This window comes from Mauremys reevesii, linkage group 12 (assembly GCF_016161935.1).
Source record: "Mauremys reevesii isolate NIE-2019 linkage group 12, ASM1616193v1, whole genome shotgun sequence".
NCBI lineage: Eukaryota > Metazoa > Chordata > Testudines > Geoemydidae > Mauremys > Mauremys reevesii.
In genome coordinates this window covers 9,265,232-9,289,049 of record NC_052634.1, presented here as the reverse complement: position 1 = coordinate 9,289,049, position 23,818 = coordinate 9,265,232, and the positions used below count along the sequence as shown (strand labels likewise).

General features: G+C 44.7%; 1 protein-coding gene across 3 annotated transcripts in view; it reads right to left on the bottom strand.

Moving 5' to 3' along the window:
* GRAMD1B (GRAM domain containing 1B) overlaps nt 1-23,818 on the bottom strand; it is a 284,969-nt gene that overhangs the window by 81,708 nt on the left and 179,443 nt on the right. The window contains exon 1 of one of the 3 annotated variants that reach the window (XM_039496101.1): nt 438-462. The exons of the other annotated variants lie outside the window; for them this stretch is intronic. The gene's annotated coding sequence lies outside the window, so the exon portion shown is untranslated. Of the gene's footprint in view, nt 1-437; nt 463-23,818 lie in introns of those variants that run through there. 3 annotated transcript variants of the gene reach the window in all.

Genomic DNA, 23,818 nt, shown 5'->3' with positions numbered 1-23,818 from the left:
CCTCCCCACTGTCACTGGTTCAATCATGAGACTCCCTTATCCTCACCTGACCCCATTCCCCTAAGAAAGCCCCTGATTCCTTTAAGCTCCTGCTGAAGTCACCCAAACCACTGCACAGCTCTCCAGCCACCCCCACCCCCTTCCCATTAGCTGCTCCACAGGAGCCTTGCTGATTCTCCCCTGCCTTCTATCACTGAAGCCAGACCTGCCCACGAGAGGCTCCCCACTCTATGCCTTCCCCTTAGATACCCACCCCTGCACTGAATCAGGTCATCCCTTTCCCTAAGTGACGGCTTGATCCTGGCTACAAAGGGCGCGCATGCTCCAGCACATACTGCACTGACACACGAGCATTCTCGGAAGTTGGGTCCCCATTCTGTAGCCCGGCTGTCTGATTTTTAGATGAAAAATAATGAGAGAAGTAATATCAGTGTTACTTGTTAGGTGAATGCCATTCCCTAGGGCACAACAGCTGTGCGTCACCCCTGCTCCTCACCCTGCCGATGCCGACACCGAGGTCTAAACAAAAGACAAAAGTGATTCTGCTGGAGGAGAGATCATTAAACCATTCACAAATCTTACTGCTCCGATGCATTTTATGTTCTCAAAAGTAGTGGACAAAAAGATTCCCCGGTCTGCTAACAGCCTCACACAGCTGAGACAATGGTGTCTTTGCACCACGCTGCCTGGCTCTGGCATCTGAACTGGCTGCTGTCCACTAGAGAAGAAAAGCATTCACTGTCCCTTTAAGAATGCCCTCTATTCCACATCAGCCGGGGCTTGTGTTAACCCTGCCTGTACTCTTCTCCATTGATGCCTATTATTAACCTTCAAAATGTCCTCAATCCTTTAATCAGTCTTCCCCCAACCTCCTTCCCTACTGTGCTAGGGAAGACTGGAGGAACTTTTCTGGGCTATTATATACAGTGGGGATTCAAATGCTTTTCCAGTGATTCCACAGAGGATCTGTACGAAGCACAGGCAGAGCTGTTCCCTCAGCCTCTTATGTGAAAGAGGAAAAAGGAGACCAGCAGCTGCCTAAAGCATCTCCCTTCCCTCTAACTGCAACATCACATCTCCTAGACGCCATCATTCTCTGAAAGTTTTCCCATACTGTCCAGGTACTTGCTTCTAAAGCCATCACACTGGTTCTCCACAAAGAGGAAACGCCTCATATTCATGTAGGAAGACCCTCAACACATACCAAAACCTTTGCACACAAATACAAGCCATCTTCTTTCCCAGCATGACCTGAGGTGAAAAGCACATCCCAGTACAGCAGCCAGCAGTCTTCTAGGTAGAACAGACCATCTCTTCAAATGCTACCCTCATCCCAATGTGTGTGCAAATAACCTAGAGAGATTATAAGATGTAGAAGGTAACAAAATGAGTCAGTTTGGAAAAGAGGAAAGCTAATACATTTGGGGGAGGGAGGGGGATGCGGAATAATCCAAAACATAGAAGGGGCTTGATCCACCATGGTCTTGTAACATGACATCTTTCACACCTGGCAACGCGGGTATGGAATGCTACCACTCTGACTGGATAACATTTTGCACCTGCCTTGCACAGGTGTAAATGAAGACCCAATGTGTCAGGCCCGGCTACTCACAGAGAGTGAGAAAGCAGTAATTCGCCACAGCAAATCAGACATGAATTTGCAATTCAATATGGCAGCATGAAAGGCTAGTGCAATTTAGGGCTGCGTACACTGAGGTATGCAGGGAGATGACAAACTGGTCACACAGAATGAGTGTATCTGTCCCTGGAATAGCATTATAGGTGCCATATTATCAGAAATATATTGACAAGCGGGAAGGAGTTCAAAGAAAAGCAACAAAAAATTACTAAGGAGCTGGAGGAGTTGATTTATGAGAAAAGACTAAAAGAACTAAATACATATAGTGATACGATAGTAGCCAACAAATATTTAAACAGTGTAAACACCAAGAAGAGAGAAAGTATATAGTGTACTAAAAGAAGGTATAAATTAGTGCAATTGATGAAAGGAAGGGAGGAAAATTTTAAGCTGAATATCAGAAAAAAAACTTTCCAACAGTGAAAAGTAGGGAAGTTGTGGAAGCCTCATCACTTGGCATATTTATAACTTGACTGGAAAAAAATCACTTGTGAATGCACAACAGGGGACACAAAGGAAAATGGACTAATGACCTAATGCCACAGGTCTCTTCCATCTCTACATTAAGAATGTCTATGGATGTTCTGTAATAGCTAGCACTCCAGTTTCAACAGCCTGTCAGTCACTACTGTCACCTAGTAATGGAAGACTCTTTAACGGTTAAGAGTTTGTGTCAGCTTTGGATAAGCTTGTCCCATCATCACTCAACACATTCACACTGGTTTGCTTCACTGAACTATGTATGACCTCAAAACTCACCAGTGAAACTCAGACAAATCTCTGTGCGATTTTTGAGTTTTAAAAGGAAAGTCTTGCATGGCTCTATCCAAACAACCTGAAGTTCTCAAGACCGCAACGCTGGGCTGGAATCCTTGCAAGAACAGGTGCTAGATTTCTGGTGCTTCAGGTTCCAATTATGAGAAAAAAATGTGCAGCATTTGGGCACTTTTGTTTTCTGTCCCAGGAGTAAAAGCTATTATCCAAATACTATTGAGAGGAAGGATGGCCTGGTGGATAATGCACTGATCCAGGACTCAGGAGACCCGAGTACAATTCCCTTGCTCTGCCACAGACTTAGTAGGTGACCTTGGGCAAGTCACTTAATCTTTCTGCACTGCATCTGCAAAACATGGATAATACTTCCTTTTCCTCCACCCTTTGTATGTCTTGCCAATTTAGGCTGTAAACTCTTCAAGGCAGGGACTGTCTCTTACTGGGGCCCTGATCTCCGCTGGGATCCCTAGATGCTACTGTGATACAAATAATAACAATGAATGTTTTAGATCCTTACAAACATGTCTGTTTCAAAAGTATTGCGCCGTTTCCCTACTCAGTCGACAAGACACACATCCTCTCATAATAGACACAACTCAGCAACAACTAGCCTCCCACAACTTTACTCCCACGACGAATGTCTGATCAAAGGCCACTGAGTAACTACTTGTTTCCTAACGGCTGGCAGTGTAAGGAGAATCATCACGTTTGGATGGAGTACGAGGCCTCAATGACCTCCTCTCAAGCAGAGCGCACTTCCTGCGAACCTCTTTGTGCTTGATTTGAATTTTAAAGGGGCTGTAAAGCATCAGCATGGCACCTCCAGTCTTCCACAAACCTCCTACAATGCCTCAGCCTTTAGTGCAAGTCTTTCTTCACAGCTCTTGATGAGTCACCACCACCTACACCAGGGATGGATGAAACCTTGTGAACTATTTTTCCTGAGTTCTTAGGATGTGCAAATCAGGTCGTTTTGTCAGTTAAACCCACGTGTGATGGGTTGGATCACAGAACTCTCCCCCCTTGGAATTGCCAACTGATGTGCCAACACTAACTCTGCTCCTGTTTTCCCTGACAGCTTAGGACTCTAGCACCCCGTCTTGCTGAGCCAGATACTCCCGTCTGTTCCAACAAAGACCCAGGGTCTGAATTACCTGCCCCAAAGCTGCAGGTTTACCTGAAAACTGCTCACAGAAGTGTGCTTGTCTTTAGCACTCAGATGCCCAACTCCCAATGGGGTCTAAACCCAAATAAATCCGTTTTACCCTGTATAAAGCTTATGCAGGGTAAACTCATAAATTGTTTGCCCTCTATAACACTAATAGAGAGATATGCACAGTTGTTTGCTCTCCCAGGTATTAATACATACTCTGAGTTAATAAGTAAAAAGTGATTTTATTAAATACAGAAAGTAAGATTTAAGTGGTTTCAAGTAGTAATAGACAGAACAAAGTAAGTCACTAAGCAAAATAAAATAAAATGCACAAATCTATGTCTAATCAAACTGAATACAGGTAATCTCACCCTCAGAGATGCTTCAGTAAGTTTTTTTTCTCAGACTGGACACCTTCCAGGCCTGGGCACAATTCTTTCCCCTGGTATAGCTCTTGTCCCAGCTTAGGTGGTAGCTCGGGGATTCTTCATGATGGCTCTCTCTCTCCCTTGTCCTCTTCCACCCCTTTATATATCTTTTGCATAAGGCAGGAATCCTTTTGTCCCTCTCTGAGTTCCCACCCCCTCCTTCTCAATGGAAAGACACCAGGTTAAAGATGGATTCCAGTTCAGGTGATATGATCACATATCACTGCAAGACTTCATTACCCACTTGCCAGCACACAGGTATACAGGAAGACTTACAGGTAAAACACAGCCATTTGCAGACAATGGTCCTAGTTAATGGGAGTCCTCAAGATTCCATCATTAATGGCCCACACTTTACATAATTACAAATATGCCCTCAGGGTTATATTTCATATTTCTAGTTTCAGATACAAGAGTGGTACATTTATACAAATAGGATGAACACACTCAGTAAATTATAAGCTTTGTAATGATACCTTCCAAGAGACCTTTTGCATGAGGCATATCTCAGTTACATTCTATTCACTTATTATTACATTTTTATAAACCATATAGACTGCACAACGTCACACCATGTATGTTTGGTTGTTTGCTCCCCCAAAGGAGTTTCAATTAAAAGAGCAACAAAGAGTCCTGTGGCACCTTATAGACTAACAGACGTATTGGAGCATAAGCTTTCGTGGGTGAATACCCACTTCATCGGATGCATGTAGTGGAAATTTCCAGAGGCAGGTATAAATAAAACAGGTATAAAAGAACCAATCTAGTTAAGGGGACGTCTATGCTGTGTATTAGGGATAGATGAGCCATCCAAAAAGCTAGATTGGTATAATTAGGTGCCCTATATTAAGTATATTTTATTTTTTCATTGGCATTTTTCTTTCCCAAAGCCATCCTTTCCCCCCATATTTGTTTTTCACTCAACCAGTTCTCTCCTCTATATTTCCACCAAGACTTTCCCCCCCTTTCTGCTTCTTTTATTCCACTCTTTCTCTTAAATAGAGTGAAAGGATAGTAGCATTCAAGCTGAATTTTCCAAACTGAAGTTAGGAAAAACAGGCCCCAGTCTGTGCTTCCCTGGACACATAGGCAGAGCGGGTGTAGTGTGTTACCACCAAATCAGAATAGCAGTGAACTGAAATTGCCCTGTAAAAGCTGAAAGGCTGTGGCCATACAGCCCCAATGAATTTGCCTAGGCACATGCAACAGTGTCTAGGAAGAGTAAACCTCAGAGCGTTGAAAAAGCTGAGTATGGACAATAGCATACCCCTGGATCTGTCCAAAAGGAAACCACTGGTAAAACAGAAGCTTGGAGAACAAGCGCATAATGTTTTAGGAGCAAAAGAAAAGCTATTCATTTATACATGGCATTTCTCTCAGGCTACGTCTTACACTACACACCACTGGCGGCTGCGTATAGTGTACGTGTAGCTACACACCGCAATGAAAAGAACATTGCATCCACACGCCGGTGCATAGCTATGTGTGTCAGTGAAAGGCTCTGGCACAGGGAGGCAGCGGGAAAAGGCTGTCCTCGCTGCAGGAGCCTTTCACTGTTGCTGGAGTCTTTCCCTTTGACAGCAAAGGACCACAGCAGTGGAGAGGCAGTGGGACATTATGCTGCTAAAAACAGCAATGCTGACAGGGAAGCAGAGCTTGCTGAGTAGAGAACCATGTAGGGTATGTACTCAGGTACATACCCACACCCATCAGGTGAGTCTTTAGTTGCCTAAGCTAAGCTGAATCTCACCGTCTATCCATATTCTTACCCGTGCTTGGAGACCTACATGGCTATGTACACTACACACTGCCAAAAGCAGAGTGCAGTTTACACACACCCATCTCTCTCCCTGCCCCCTTCTCTGAAAGCTCACCCTATTGAGATTACGGTTGCTTTTTAATTGGATAATATTATTACTATTATTTACTGATTTAGATAATGACTTTTGCATACCTCAAAGTGTAAAGATTATTAAGCTGATGCATATAATAAAATAAGTAACAATTATAATAATGACACTTTACCATTACACAGCATTTTCCACCTGAGGACTGCAAAGCACAGGCATGCAGTAGAGGGATCACTTTGCCTACAACTGAAAGGCTCCGGCGTAAACAGAGCAGCAGTTTATTAGCCCACTGCTAAACCATGCAACAGTTTAGAACAGGAAGTGAAAAAGAATCCTATAACTTCAAGAATCCTAAAACTTCAGGGGGAATTTTAGGTTGGCAGAATGTGATTACTCACACTGGATTTTGGCTAGGACACAGTGATTGTTGCAGAAAGTGTCCTAGGCTCTTCAATTACCATGCTGATAATATCTGGCTTGATCTTGCAGGTTACTAAGCATTCTGGCCCAATCTAGCAAAATATTAGCACATTGTGACTGAATGAATGCCTATAGTCACACCCTATTGTAATAATTGTGCAAAATAGGTCCTGTGAAGTATCATTTGAAAACCAATAACTTGCTGATCAGTAAGATCACAGTGAAATGTACCGAGCACCATTATATGTAAAGTTATGACTAGCCCTTTAAGATGTTGGTAGCACATATTCAAACCAATGTAACCTTGATTAGGCAGGACTGGTTAAGCAGGTCTATCTTAAACAAAGGGACGTGTGTTTTCCTCAATTTACATGTAGGTAGTAAATAGGGTCCTTGAGACAACAAGAGGGAGACAAGGCAAATCTGCATTTCAGCATACACAGGGGAGAAGAAAGAGCACTCCCAGACTCCAGGTCACCTTCTTTACTGCTTAAATAAAATTTACCTTGAGGGGTGATGCTCAGAAAAATACACTTCACAGGGGGGCTGGACTATAAAAGTGAGGGGCAAAAAATACCCCAGTCTATCAATCTCTCTCTCTCTCTTAAATCACACTTTCACCTAAAAAGACAAAGGAACCAGCCGTTTGGACTTTGGGAACAGATCCTGACTTGAGAATTTGGTCAGCTCTGTGGCTGGGAACATGTTGTAAGGATCTGACATTGAATCAAGCTTAGTTTGTTAAGTCTTCGCTACTAGGAAGCAGGGCCGGCTTTAGGCCAATTCCACCAATTCCCCCGAATCGGGCCCCACGCCTAAGAGGGCCCCACGCTTAGTGAGAATCCCTTCCCTGGCTAGAGGCGCCTTTTAAATTTTTACTCACCCGGCGGCACTCTGGGTCTTCGGCAGCACTTCGGTGGCGGGTCCTTCAGTGCCACTGAAGACCTGGAGCAAGTGAAGGACCCGCCACCGAAGTGCCACCGAAGACTCAGAGCACCGCCTGATGAGTACAAGCCCCACGTGTTTTTTTACATTTTTTTTTTTTAATAGTCATCCCTGCTGGGGCCCAGTCGAAATTGTTCGAATTGGGCCCCTGCACTTCCTAATTCGGCCCTGCTAGGAAGCACTTTATTTTTATCTCTCTGGTAGTCATTTCTGACTTTAATATCTTGCACTTGTACTCACTTCCAACCTGTCTCTTTGTAGTTAAGTAAACTGGTTTTATTGTTTAAGCAAAACTAATCCAGGGTTGTGTTTAACCTGAACTGTTTGGGTAACTCCAGTTAAAAAGCAAACTGTTGTAGAGTGACCAATTACAGAGGCAATAAAACTGTAATATCTGAACTATCCAGAAGGGGGCTAGACAGTGCAGAACACAAATTTTGGGGAAAATTCAGGACTGGGAGCGTGTTGGGATCATCCTGCAAGTAGTACCAATGTTGCTGGAAGCCACGGTGTGTTGCTGACTAGCTGCCAGGGTCAGAGGTGCTGGACTAGGGCTTTGGCTATATATACATAGACACTCAGGGTGTGATCTGCACGCTGTTTGGCTGTTTTTGAGGGGCCCAGGTTGGGAGCTACAACGGCAAAGCATTGTGAGGCACCCTAGGTTTCAGGGCAGGTTGTGATGCAATCCCTCAATGGTCTGGATTGCAGCCTGGAATGTGATCTATTCTACAGATTTCCATGCCATTACGCATATGCTTAGATTGAATCACTTGCTTAAGAGTTTTCTGGATTGAAGACAGAAGTCCTCAATGCACTACAGAACCAAGCCCCTGTGGCACATGCCATCTGTAGATCTCAAAGTGTTTTTTCAAGGAGGAGCAAGTATGATAAACCTAATTTTACAGATAGAGAAACTGAGGCAGAGTCAAATTGATCACACAGAAGCTCAGTGACACTGCCAGGAGTAAAATCCATGTCTCCTGACTTCCTGCCCTGTACTCAATCTGTTGGACCATACTTCCACAAGAAGCCAGAATCTTGCCTCCATGTTTCATCTGAAAGGTGCCACCTAATCCAGTAGCACAGCACCTGAGCACCAGTTCAGCCCTAAGAGGAAAAACTGCCACCTACTGAATATGACCTGTAGCTCACCTGACTGCCTTCACCTCTCCCTGCGCTTCCTTGCTCTGCAGGGTGAAGGAGAGCAAGGTCTCTCCAGCCATCCAGTCCCATCTTTACTTAAGGTCTGGTGGAATTAATGCCTATAAAATTCCAGCCCCTGTCCTAAGAAGCCTCCCCCGCTTGACATTTCTGAGCAGGCCCAAGGATTGTACAGAGGGAAGTTACTTTGCCATTTAATGAAGGCACACAAGGCAATCAGTGGATTCACTTAGCCCAAGTAATCTTCAGTCCAAGCACAGATCTGAAGGGAGAGATAAAGGGGAGTTGCAAGCAGAGCTTTGCAAAGCTCAGTACCATGAATTTGCAGACATTTGAGACAGTCTTTCTGCTTATTTGGTTTCACAGGGATTCATATCTACAGCCAGCTGAATAACGGATTTGCTGGCAATGCCGAAAAAAACAAAAACAAAAACAAACCCACTGTTTTGGTAGCAAAATCTGTAGCAAACTGAAATGTTTATTTATATAAATCAAATTGAAGGCCATTTCTGAAATGAAGAAATTTTGAACCAAAAATCAAAACTATTTGTTTGATATTTTATAATTTATTTGTTTTTAAGCAAACAATTCCGCAAAACTGACATGAATTCACAAAGCATTTTGGTGTCACCTAAACTTCAGTTTTCCTCTCTCCATCTCCCCCCCCCAAAAAACACATTTCAGTCAAAAAAATGTCACCCAGCTGTATCTACACTCCCTTTGTGTGATAGGTTTCAGTGAGCACCACCCCCAAAAATCAAAGGAAGGGAAATAGTGACTTTTTTTAAAAAAAAACCTGATTTTGGGTGAAAATCGAGTCAAACGAAAAAAGAAGAAGAACCCCCCCACACACAGCATTCTGACAAGCACTCAGGTTCCTATGACCCTGCTAGCGGGGTGGGTCAGAGCCTGAGTCCCACTGTGATTCGGGTCCAAGCTGTATCATTTTGCAGTGTGGATACACCTTAAGCAACAGACCCAAGTCATAAATGCATACAGCAGTATGGATGCATTAGCATGGCTGTGAGACCCAGGTTCACAATGCAGTGTGGACACTCAACCACACACTTGGAAACACCAAGTCTGCAAGCCTGAGTCCCATAGACGTGGGTTTACAATGCAGTGTAGACGTACCCTTAAGGGTCTGATCCAATGCCTGGCCCAGCTCCAATGCGAGTCATTCCATTGACTTCAATGGGTTTTGAATCTAGCCTTTAGCCTCTCTGTACATCAGTTTCCCCTTCTGTAATGATGCCTACCCACCATCGTAAAGAGCGTTGAGGTGAAGAGATGAACATGGGCTATACAAGTGCTAAGCATTATCGCTATTATTTCCCACTGCCACAAAGTACTGAGAAACTAGCACTAAACTTGCTGTTAAATCTGACCTTATTATCATGGGTACGTACTACATTTACAAGAAACAGGTCAGAAATACATCAGAAGATTTGGGGAAGAATTTTATCAAGTACGTTTCTAATGAAATGAAATGTGTAGCATTGCCCTTTAAAGACATTGATTCAATCAACTGGAGTCAAAGGTATTTTGTGCACGTTCTGGTCACAAGGAGAGACATTTGACCTGCTCCAGGATACATTACACCCTCTCTTCCTATATCATCCTCCAGGGCAAGTTTCAAAAGTGTTGATTCCCAAGGTTAAATCACAGAATTTAAAAGCACTGAATTTAAAAGCCCACATTTCTAAAATTTAACAGAGTCATTTTTGTAAATGGCACATACACAGAGCTTATTTGACCAGTCTTAAGTGGAGGATTAGCATCATGTTGTTGTTTTTTTTTTCTTTCAAATAAAGCATAGAAAAGGGGGAGATGCAGACAAAGGGGAGTTACTGGATATACAAAAAAGAAGAACACAGAATGTGTAACGTGTTAACTTTTAATGTGAAGGTCGAACACTACAGTGTATTATGTAACTTCACTTGAACTACTTAGCTAGGCTGCTTCTTAACCAAAAAAAAAAGGGGGGGGGGAATCATTTGATTCATTCACCTTTTATTCCCATATGCAATACAACAAATTTTATTTCCAGTGCATAGTATAGCCCTTAAATCTCCAGAATATCTATATGTAATTGGAAATTATTAAGCATTGCATCGCTACCTTATGCAATTGGAATGTAAATGAGGAGAATCCCAGATACACACACAGATAAATTCAACTCTCGGTGATTGTAGGGTACATCCAGATTTGCAGAATTTGTCTTCCCTGACTCTCTCTTGCTGCTCAATTATATCTAACTTCAAAGAGGTTGTATGGATAGATCTTTCAGCCACATATGGCTGATGGGCTGTTTAAGTACCACTCCTCATCTTACACAATGATAGCTGTGAGTGAGACACAATGAAAATCAAGGGACAAGGAAGCTATCATAAGCATGGCATGAATACAAAGAGATTCTGAAGTGAGTGTCCTTATAGCGAACATAACTGAAACTGCCTAAAGTTAATCCCACTGCTCCTTAAAATCGAACAGCTACAGCTAATTTTAGTTTTGATATTCTAAAATCCTACCTAGTTCGCTAGCTCTTCCCCACACCCACAACTGTAAAATAAACCTTTTTCTGCAGACTGGTAGGGGGTTGGAACATCGTTTGTTTCTTGCTCTCGCACACAGAGGATGAGGGAAAGAGAATTATAGATTTATATTTTTAGGTCAACTCTTTGGCCCTAATTTTCACCGCAGGTCCCAGAAACATTCTAATCAATAATCTAATAACTAGGAAATCAAAGAGAGTGGGGAAAGAAAGAAAGAAAGCAAACCCATCACCTATTGCTAGCATCCCATTTATGGGAGAGGGGAGGGAAGAGCTAAACCCAACAGCTGATCTCTGTATGCCATTGGAAGAAAGCTAGTACAGTTGCTACCTCTCTCTATTTTTGCATGTGAGAGCTTAAAAAAAAAAAAAAAAGCAACCAACCAACCAAACCAGGATGCTGCAAAGAGATTCAGGGTATGGCTACACTTACAGCTGTACAGCGCTGCCGTGGGAGCACTCCCGCGGCAGCGCTTTGAAGTGTGAGTGTGGTCGCGGCGCCAGCGCTGTGGGGATTAGCTTACAGCACTGGAAGCCACGCTCCCAGTGCTGGGGCACTGTTTACACTGGCGCTTTGCAGCGCTGTAAAGTGCCAGTGTAGCCAAGGCCTCAGTAGGTGATGCTTCTCCTTCTAAGTGCATTTTGAACCAACAACTCTTTGGTGTCAGGGGAGCACGGTGCTGCTGAAGTTGCTGACTTTTCCATGGAACGTAAAACCAGGCTGCTGCCTGCTTAGTGTCATTAAGAATCTATTACACGATGCCATAATGACGCTTTATGATGTTGCATTTCTACAGAATGCAAATTAATTCAGTGTGTCATGACATAATGATATTGTTTGGCATGGTGACATGAATTACAATATGAGAATGTTATGTCATAATATGATGCCTTATGAAACTGTGATGTTAGATAGTGACATGATGAGCTTTCATTGTGATGTGATAATAATGCAACATGGCATTGTGATATTGCATTACAACGAGAACATACCACATTATGATGCTGCATCTCAACAGTATGATCTTGCATCATGTTAGGAGCTGTGCTGTGATGTCATTACACTCTTTTCTGACATGATAGAATCAAGATATTGTGTTGTGATGTGATATGACAATCTTGCACAATGACACCAAGATATGGTGCTGTGCATGATGATGTGATACTACATAATCACTTTGTACAAATGTATGAAGTTGCATTGCAATATTTATGGCACTGCTATATTGTATCACATTGTGACAATGTTATGTTGAGACATGATTGCATTGACATGATGGCTTTTCATCATATTAGGGTGTAGAGTCCACAATATGGTGACCTGACATCACACTGTCTTGTTGGTGCAATGTGACATCATAACATGACCTCAGAATGCGATGTTGCAATAAAATACCATGATCCTGTGAAGCAACGGGTTTGTCCTACATGTGGGTAACAGAGAGTCCACTTCCTACCCGTCAGAAAGGGCTGCTGACAGTGGTCGGTCCCTTTCTACTGCAAAAAGAAATCAAGTGTCTTTCATAAAATTGCTCCATGAGAAAATCTGCAGTAACCTTACTGATCTCATGTGTAACTGAAAACAGTGAATTTTAGGCAGGTAGGACTGAAAGTTGCATTAGCCTGGCACTTGCTTGATGGTATAGCTTCAAACATTGCCAATCTAAAGCTGCAGTTCTTCCTTAAGCAAGTGGTAAAACCATTCCTATAATGGCTTTTTGTTATGCAAGTTGTACACAAACTGACACATTAATATAACCCACATGGGTCTGACAAACACTCAAGGACAAGGGAAATCTGTGTTTCAGCCTTGGATCTAGTCTCCTCTTGAGGCATGCATATAATTCCATTAACAACTACCACATGTGACTAGGAGAAAATTGGCCCTGAAACATCATCCTTAATATACCCCTCTGTGCCCAGGAATTTCAGGACACCCGACAAGGAAGACTGACTGTACCCATTTACAGATGGATAAGTCAGGATAGAGTGACAGCCTAGAAAATCCCAAACATTTTTACAAAACTGTACACACTTATAAGAGATCTTTTGTCCACCACTTAAAATGCAGTCTGGGGAAGAAAGTGATATTTTATACATCTTTAATAGGGAGAAGTGCAGAATAACTTCTCCTATAGGAACTATGAAGGGGGAAATGCGGGGATACAGACCAATCTGGAATTTGGCCAGCATACTTAGGGCTAACACACACTATTCCTCTGAAAGTGCCAGAGAATCTTTAAAGAACACAAGGGCTCCTCACAAGAAAGCCAACACCTACTACAATAGCATGGTGCTGGGACACTGATTCAGTGCTAACTCACAGGGAGAGTGACACCTACTGAAACACCAGCATCACTTCTTTCAGTACCTAGGACCCTAGGTAATGTCTTGAAGTCCTGCATCCAGTGCTGACCCTACCCACCTCTCTACTGAGCTTTTGAAATCTGACAAGATTACAGCCCAATGTGCTGGCTGGTGTTTCAGTCTTTATGAATATTATGATCTATTGAGTGTGTGTCAAGTGTAGTTAAACTATTCATAGAAAAACAATGTGCAGTATTGTTCAGGATAGCATGATGGGGTTCTGTATTACTAGATACACATACTTACAGAATTTATAATACATGTCTTGCTTGCTTGGTGGTGCTGCTAAGCCATTATGCAACTCACTGGCCCAGCCCAATGACACAAAATGTAATGCATCAGTGAAAGTTTTTCAAAAAGCAGAGAAAATCATGTAGGATTCTTAGATATTAATAAATCTGCCAGTTATATGTACTATATCATATATATATTATATATATATATATATATATATATATATATACAAGCTATATCTGTGTTTGCACATAAACACAGGATTACAGAAATCAGAGATGGAAAAGACCTATATTAAGTCATCTCTGGCATTAGTCCATCCCTGGGTCCCACAACAAGATGTTTTCCTGATGCTACACGTTTCAGTGCTTTGTTCCATATAACAAATGATAAACAACAACAAAAGAAACAAATTAAATAAAAATAACTTTGCCCTTCTCATGCACCTTCCATGTAAGGATCTTAAAACACTTTCCACACATTAATGAAGCTAGCCATAATGGTGGGGGGAGGAAGGGGATTTTATTCTTCTTATTCACATTTTACTCAAGGGGAAAAAGGATTTCTTAAAAAAAAAGTTAGTCCAGCACACTGTAAACTAACGTCATGTACAATTTAAGTTTAAATTACAAAGTCATGTTGCAGTGAAAAGGGTGGAACCTTCCCCATCGGATAAAGTTCCGATTACTTTTTTCTTTTTGGTTTTGCATCTCCATCATTTACAATCTACTGTATATTTTGCAGCAGGAGAGTGGCTTTGATTTTAATTATATACATTCAACTTGGACACACACCCTTTCCTGGCCAAATTTCTTCCGACAGAGCATTTTCTTTTACAGCAGATCTATCAACCCCTAAAAATGAAGAATTTCCTCTAAGAAGGCTGGGGCGGGGGACTGTTGGCAAAACAGCAGAAATAGCGAGGGCCTCTGTACCTGCCATGGAGCTGCCTCCAAAACACCATCGGGGGTACAACATGCCAGCAAAGCCCATTCTGGAGAGTAGCTCTTTAAAGCACAACTTCAGTAGGAACCGTTCTATTGAAAGAGGATTCAGGTCTAGCTCTCTCCCTGCCTAGAGCCAGGAGGACAGGACCACTGCATCGCAGCCTTGATGCAGAGATGCCCGGTCCGGGAAGACAAACCTTTAGCCCACCCCCGCCCCTGGTGGCTCCATTACAGCTGCAGTTTAGCTCGGCACCCTACAGCGCCTTCCCCCGAGCAGATGCCCCTTGCTACCGCCACGGCGATAAAAAGCCTCGCACGGGAGGCAGGACCCAACTTATGGGAGCGCATCTTCCCCCCGGCGGCTCCCTGGCCCCGGGGCTGCGCTGTGCAGGGAGCTGGACGGGAGGAAGAGGAGGGGGTCATTGCTGTGGGCCCCCCCGCATACACCTTCCCGCTGCTTACCAGGCGAGCTTGAACCCTTTCATTAGCACAGTCACGACAACCCGGTGCCCGGCTCCTGGTGCGCCCGCGGCCGGCGCCAGAGGTCCCAGGACATATTGGAGCAGCCGGGGCAGGAGGCGGCCCCCCGGCCAGCCCAGCGTCCCATGCACGGCGCCCCTGCGGCAGGGAAGCGGCTGCGTCCTGCCCAGCTCGGCGGATCCCCGGCTGCGCGCCCGGCTCACCCAGGCTCCCGGCGGCGGCTGCCGAGGATCTCTGCTGAGCATGTGCAGCGCCGGCAGGGCAGCGGGCTGGAAAACATGCCCTGGCACGGCCGCCTCCCCGGCAGCCCCCGAGGGCGGGGAATCCGGCCCCGACTGGTCACCTAATGCATGCGGCGGCCGGGCCAAGCGCCGTGCGCCGCCGCCCCTGACAGCCCCGGCCGGCTGCTGGTCCGCGGAGCAGCGGGACTCACAGCGGAGCCAGGGCCGCCCGTGCGCTCCGGGTTCCAGCTGCTCCGCGCGGCCCCGCCGGGCAGCCGTGTCCCCTAGGCACCCCCTAGCGCCCAGCTGGCGGGGCCCGAGCCGCAGACACCCCCCACGCGCCGCTCAGCAAAAGTTCAAGGATGCTCAGCTCCAGGGTTTTGCTTTAGCCCATGATGCAGGGAACAGCCAGTCAGGGAAATTCGGATTCGGGGAGTCCCCACGCCACCAAGGAGGGCTCCGACCTGGGGTTTGGGTTCGGCGCCATCTCCACAGAGCACTTTACCGCCCCAGCTCGCCACACAGGAGTCAGCTGGCCCGCCACTGCAGTGGAGCAGCCTCTGGGGGGGACCTGGCAGCTGTTTTAAAGCACAGAAGCAACAGTACAACAACAGGGAGTGAAAGGAGAGCATGTGCCTCACTGAAACCGAAGGGGAAATTTTCAGGAAGACAGGAAGTCATGACCGGAGACGGGACTGGAGTTAGCACCACAATGTTATGAAAGACAAGATCTTTAACGACAACAAAAAGAATGCCGGGTTCCTTCTTCCTTTCCACGCATCCTACTCTGACCTCCATCAATCAGGACTTGGGCCCTACTACATCCCACTAATAGATCAGCACTTCCTGCCACACCGCTCACCCTACCACCAGGCTTGCGTCTTGGCTCTGTCAAAGGAATGAATGCCAACTACTGAATCACCATCAGCAGTTCTTGCAACACCCTGAAGCCAGGTCTACACCTAAAAGTTACATTGCACACCCCTATCTAGATTGCTCAGAGCTGTGAAAAATTTCACACCCTGTGTGCTGCAGTTAGGGCAACCTAACTCACACCATAGATGCAGCTAGGTGCAGGGAAGAATTCTTTTGTCAGCCTAGCTACCATCTTTCAGAGAGGCTGTCCATCCGGACTGGGAGATTCTCTCCCAGCTGCAGCAGAGACAGATCCATGGAGACACTAGCCTAGGTATTTGTGACTTCTATGCTTGGTGCTTACAACTCATATCTAGGAAGGAAGCCACACATCCTAAAAAGCCCCAACCTGTGTAAAACACAACAACCCAACTGCTTAACAAGAGGAGTTTTATCTGTGGAAACATCACCGTAGTACTCCTCTTGCTCCCCAATGAAAATGGCCCAGTGCAAGGTTTCAGTGCTGATGCTCAAAGCCCTCCAGGGAAGAACATTAGCGATATGTTACTGGAAGAGAACAATGATTGAGCTAATTTGATATCCTGTCTGGGGAAGTGGCTAGTAGGCTAGTATTGGAAGCCTTAATCTCCTTTAAATTAAGGGAAGACTAAACCCCCGAGTTTCATGTCTGTTCAGATGAGCATAAAGAAATTGGGCATCTTACCCAAACCTTTTCTGAACTATCCCTTTGGATCTAACAAAATCATGAGAACAAGAAGTTCCCCATTTCAAGTCAGGCTGAGACAGTCTCCCTTTCATTGTTTTGGTCATTTCATGCCCAGCCAGAAACCATAGGTAGGAGGAAATGAATAATGATTGCCAGGAAACAATTTCAAACCACATAAAAGGTTGTTTGAGGCAGAGGGGAAAGGTCAGTTCAGTGCTAACTTTGCTGATACCTGTGACAGAAGATGCACTCCCTCTAAATCATCTGTCACATCAACCAATGCCAAAACACTTTGGTACCTGCTTTTGATTAAAGCAACTAATACAGGACCTGATACTGTACAATGCTGAACACCCTAAGCTCCCATTGACTTTAGTGGGAGCTATGGGGACACAACACCCTATAGGGTCTGATCCAATACTGAGCAGGGATGGACCTGGACTGATCCCTTTAATCCAAATATCTCCAAACATTGAAGGAGTTTGGTTCTGGAATGAATCTCATGTTTAGCAAACCGCTTCGTTAATTGAGCACTACGGTTTCTCAAAGCGTACTTCCTCACATCATTGCAAACAGTGAAGAGTGAGGAAATCATCATTCCCACCCTACACAACCTCAGATCCAACAACCCCTCGCCCCCTGCTCATTAGATCCACAGCTTGGGCCCATCTCAGTTTCTAAACTGCTTCACTCTCGCTGGGATGCTTTGAGCCTGTGGCCTGCAAGTAGTAATGGCGAGAGGCAAACTGCAATGCTGTAAAATGGGTCAGGAGACCTGCAAGTCTGGCGAATCTGGGACAGACCAGTGCTGCAGAGTCACACGTTTGGAAATTATAGTTCAGGCAGGGGGAGACTGAGCAGGGAGCCACGTGCTGTTTTATAAGAACACACTGAAGCTCAGGAAATTATCAGGAGTGAGAGAGACTGAGGGGGAAGTATAAGCACCAAACTCTGGCAGAACCGACTGCCCCTCAGTGAGAATTCGGCTGGGATTTGCATTCTGGCATCCATGAAGGGAGCCTGGGTGTGGGGGCTGCAGATGGCCAATCAGCTGTGGTGGATCATAATCAGGTGATCCCTGCTGTCACTGTTAGTTACAGTCTCAGCTTCCAGGGTGAGTCCTCTCCTCTCTGCTCCCCCTGTGCCCAGGCAGACACCAGAAGAAAGGAAGTGGTATTAAATATTGAATCTGGAAACATAAAAGCGTGGGGGAGGGGGATGGACTAGGGACAGCAATTGCAACTGCCTCCATGGAGATAGGAACCGGGAGATGCTAAGCACTCAGTCCATTTAATGCAAGGTGGAGTCCAATGAGATTATCCGCCTACTGTACCCTGAACATCTGCCCCGTGAAACAAGCAAGTGGGAATGAAGGATAGTTTTGTGATTTAGATGCAGGACTGGAACCCAAAATATCTGGATTCAGTTCCTGGCTCTGCCACAGACGTCCTGTGTGACTCTGGGCAAATAACTTAATCTCTATGTGCCTCAGTACCCTATCTGCAACACAGAGATCCATACTTCCCCCTACCTCACTGGATGCTGTGAGGATAAGTTCACTAATGAGAGCTTCTGGTCCAATGGAAATCCCATGAATACAACCTCTCTCATGGAATTCTGGTGCTTTTCCTCCCAGCCAGAATTGAGAACTGAAGCCACACATGAACGTTTAAAAAATAAATAAAAGCAAAAACTCTGCATAACTTTTCCAAGCCTTAGAAAGGCTTGGAAGTTCTGACCAGTAGAAATCACTCAGAGAAATCTGGATGCTTTTCCGAACCCTCATCTACAAACAGTCAAGTCCTCCTCAGTCTGCAAAACTAGGCCTAAGTGCTTGCAAGTATAGAGGAACAAATTCATTCTTGCCCTGTACCTAGTGCAAAGCGATTGCGAAATGTGACCGTTCAGACTGGGTTGTGATTTACACTCATTTTGCACAGGTGTAAATGATTGTAACAAAGTGAGAGGCAAAGATGAAATAGGCCTAGCATCTCTTCAACATTGCATTTGTGGTTAGGTTCCAAGACATAAACCTCTCCTTGCAGCATCGCAGCACTCACCCTTCCAATCCTGGATGGAAGTCATCAGTGCAGAAGTCACCCTGGAAATTAAAATCCTTTTGAAAATAACTTCACTTTCTGTTACAGTTGGATCTGCTTCGATAAAATAATGAATTTTTAACAAATATATTTTAACTGTATTTTTTCCACTCCTTGGTTCAATTCAAATCCCTGACACACACTGTATTAGTCATGCCCCTACAATCCCAGTCTGAGCAGCTGCTGGCTAATAAAAGGCAAGGAAATAAACAATCTCTAATCCACCACGCTGAGATACAGTAAATGGGCATCTTTTCTGGCGTCATTCATCATTCTAATTACAGTGTATAACAGAGGAAAACACATCTCCTGCCAGATGGAACAAGTGTATCAGGTGTTTAATTAACTCCTCCTTCCCTAGCTTCTTCCAGGATATTCCCACTGAATATTTGCAGAACAGAGAATGAGAACTCTGCAGTTTCAGGGACAAAAAGGCAGCTCTCGGGCTTGGGTTCTCTGTTATCACTGGTCTCTTTTAGCTGGGATGTGATTGCCCTGGCTGGGCATCCTCATCTCACAGTGGGGCTGGTTTTCTTTGCTCTCTGCTGGATAAACTATTTTTCCCCCTTGCTCTCATTCAGAAGCAGGGACCGATTAAGAACGGCTGTCACTTTTAGTACAAAGAGTTTTGTCATGCTGTAACAAAATGCTAAGAAGTCCTTCTTTGAGAGGGTTACTGGCCTAGTGGATATGGGGGAAGCAGCAGACATGATATATCTTGATTTTAGTAAGGCTTTTGACACAGTCCCACATGACATTCTCATAAGAAAACGAGGGGAATGTGGTCTAGATGAAATTACTATAAGCACACAACTGGTTGAAAGACTGTATTAAAGAAGTAGCTATCAATGGTTCACTTTCAAACTGGGGTCCCACAGGGGTCAGTCCTGGGTCTGGTATGGTTCAATATTTTCTTTAATGATTGGATAAAGGAGTGGAGAGTACGCTTACAAAATCATCAGATGACACCAAGCTGGGAGGGGTTGCAAGCACTTGGAGGAGAGGCTTAGAATTCAAAATAACCTTGACAAATTGGAGAAATGATCTGAAATCAACAAGATGAACTTCAATAAAGAGCATTGCAAAGTACTTCACTTAGGAAGGAAAAATCAAATGCACAACTACAAAATGGGGAATAACTGGCTAGGTGGTAGTATTGCTGAAAAGGATCTGGGGGTTAGAGTGAATCACAAATTGAGTATGAGTCAAGGTGATGCAGTTGCAAAAAAAGCTAATATAATTCTAGGGTTTATTAGCGGGAGTATCATATGTAAGGCATGTTAGGTAACTGTCACACTGATGAGGCCTTTGCTGGAGTACTGTGTCCAATTCTGGGCACCACTGCCTAAGAAAGATGTGGATAAACTGGAGGGAGTCCAGAAGAGAGCAACAAAAATGATAAAAGGTTTAGAAAACCTGACCTATGAGGAAAGGTTCAAAATATTGGGCATGTTTAATCTTGAGAAATAAAGACTGTCGGGGGGATGGACGAGTAGGAGGGCTGATAAAAGTCTTCAGATATATTAGGAGCTGCTATAAACAGGACAGTGATCAACTGTTCTCCGTGTCTACTTAAGGTGGGACAAGTAGTAACAGGCAATTACTGCAGCCATGGAGATTTAGGTTAGATATTAGGAAAATGTTTCTAACTAACTGTAAGGGTAGTTCAGTTCTGGAATAGGCTTCCAAGGGAGGTTATGGAATCCCCATCACTGGAGGTTTTTAAGAACTGGTTGGACAAACACCTGTCAGAGATAGTCTAGGTTTACTTGGTCCTGCCTCAGTGCGGGGGGCTGGACTAGATGATCTCTCAAGGTTTAGCTCTACATTTCTATGATTCTACAAATATTGTGAGGTCACCATGAGGCACCATTATAGAATCATAGAAAGACAGGGTTAGAAGGGATCATCTAGTCCAGCCCCCTGCATGAGGTAGGACCAAAGAAACCTAGAGTCTCCTAAACCATCCAACAGGTATTTGTCAAACCTCGTCTTCAAAAAACCTCCAATCATGTCACAAGGCAATAGCATCACATGGCGAAACAATCGCTGGGTGCTCATGTGTGTTCCGGCCCAAAACAATTATCAGGAGACTCCAATGAGAATCCTACATCAAGATGCATGGCAACCACCCTATGATTAAGATTAATCTTGGCCCAAAAGCACTTGCCAAAATATAGAGGCTCCAAATCTATGAGGATATGAAGCAATCACTTGGGGGTTGCTTTGTGGTACATCAGGGGACTATCAATTCTTGAGACATCATAAGCAGCAAAGAGGAGACAACAGCACAAATACCATGGAAAGTAACTGTGGTAGTAATGAATATCCTGTTGTTACATTCGATCTCAGTGTTTGGCCAAGGACAATAACCTAGCCTTTTTCCCAGGAATTCTGTTATCCCAGATCTAAGCAGATGGACTCCACTCTGCAGGAATTCAAAGGTAGAGCTACACTGCATTTTAAAACCCACAGCACTCAGAGCCCAGGTCTATGACTTGGGTTCATGCTACAGCACTATAAACAGCGGTATAGATGTCCCCAAGCCTGGCTTCAAAGTCCAAGCTCCATCCTGAGTCACAACTTCTACATTGCTGGTTTTAGCACTGGAGCACGAACCCAAGTCTGCAGACCCAGGGTCTGAGACTTGCTGCCGCAAGTTTTAAAACACAGTGTAGCTGTAGCCATAGGGGTTTAGAGAATGTAAGTATCAGCCCTCTGAAGGCTTCAAACAAGGCCTAATATGGGACAGAGAACTAAACCAGGGGATAAAAGGACATATACTAGATCACAAAGCTTAACACTACCTGGGATTTAGTACTTTAATATAAACAGCATTGGAACAAGCTCTGATGTTAATTACACCAATGTAAGTCCAGAGTATCTGCACCAAGTTAGCATTGGTTAAAAAAAACCCACCACCATGCATAAGTTGCTTCTGTTTTGCAGGGGTTGAAACTGAGCTGTTTTTCACTTTTTATAAACGTTCACAAAAATGTTACCAGGTTTTCAGTAAATATAAAACAACCCCAATAAGCATTACAATAGTGGTTTCAATAATGTTTTTGATAACAATGTCACACACAATTTTTTTTTCACAATTCTTACAGTTGTTCTTGAGAGAAGGCCATTTTTTCAATGAAGCAAGTTTTCATTCAAAAATTTCTGACCAGCCATAGTGTGGTCAGTAGGGCTACTCCACATTTACACCATTACATTACATTGATTCAGGAACTGGTCCACAGTCCCTAGCCTCCAGTATTCTTGATGGCAATTATTTTTCAGATAACAGAGATAGACAATATCACTTCTGTGTAAGCTGGAGGTAAATGAGGGTGAGGGATGACGGACAACCATGACAGAAATACAGTAATAGGGACAATCTTACATGTATATAGCATCTTCCATCCAGAATAACATCACACAATTTACAAACATTCTACAAACACAGGAACTGCAGTGAAACGCAGTCACCTCTGGGGTAAAACACTGTAGCTGTTCAACAGCACAAAACAACACTTCACAGCCATTTAAAGAAAGGTAGTGAAGAATACTAAAATTCATCTGAAAGAGGAAATTTAGTCAAGGGGAAATATTTACTCAGTTTGAAGTTTGGTAACGGCACAGGGTTAACACCCTTCCTCTTAGGAAACACATCATGGGTTCCTCAACAACCATGAATGCTCAGGGCCTCAGATATACATCTTGCTAAAGATGGTATTTTCAGCAACACAGCACACCCTAGCACAATGCTTGGGGATCTGGTTCAATACTACTTCAAAGGGAAGACGTTCAGCTTCATAATCACTAATATCACTTCCTGCAGCACCTGGCCTTTCCCAGCTAAACTATGATGCATTCCAACCATGCTTAGCTTCCAGGAGCTGCTGAGATCACAGCACAACATAGTGTTGCCAACTTTCTAATCCCACAAAACCGAACACCCCTGCCCTGGCCCTTCTCCGAGGCCCTGTCCACCGCTTGCTCCATCCCCACTTCCTGCATTGCTCACTCTCCCCCACCCTCACTCATTTTCACCGGGCTGGGGCAGGGGGTGAGGGCTTGGGAGGGGGGTGAAGGCTCTGGGGTAGGCCCAGAGATGAGGGGTTTGGGGTGCAGGAGCCTCCCTGGTCGCCCATGCAGCTAGGGGCCACAGTGACCTGGCAGCCGCTTCTGGGAGCCGCACGGAGCCAAGGTCCCTTTTCGACCGGGCATTCAACTTGAAAACCAGATGCCTGGCAACCCTAAGCATAAAGTGATAAGGCTGCAGGTATTATGCAGATACGGTCACCATATTTCAATCCTACTCTATTGTCTAATCAAGTCACAATAGCGGCAGACCCGTGCCTTCACACAGTTGCTGCCATGGGCGTTGGCACTGAGATACTAACAGTGCCACGCCCAGATGTGTATGCAAATCCCCCTCTCTGAACACTGCTGACACAGTTCATGGCACACACTTCCGGGCCCATTTCCCGCCCCCCCAGAAACCCAGCCTGGTCTATTCAGCTGCATTCCTGTAACCTGACACCACTTTCCAATCTCCCAACCCTTGGGAAAGCTTCACCTACACACTGGCAAGAGCAAAGACTACAAGCAGGGTTCCCGAGGGGATGCAGGAATCCTGTACAAATGAGCGAGTGCATCGAAAACTGCCACTCACTAGCTCACTTCCCTTCCCCATCTCCTTGTAACAATGCACTGCTGAGAGCCATTTCTGATCTGCAATCCAGTTTCCCTAGCATGGGAATCCAACCCCTAAGGCACGCTCTAGTACAGCATCTCTCAGCTGCAGCCACCCTGGCTTTTTCTGGGTGGTGGTTGGGGGGATGGGGACAAAGCAGCAGCCCCTCCCCTGGGGCTGCAAGGAGGGGTTGGGCCCTGCTCTCTCTTGAACCACAAACGCAGGAGGAGGCAGACAGCCAGTGTGACTGCCCCACTTTCCCAGGGGTGCTGGGGCT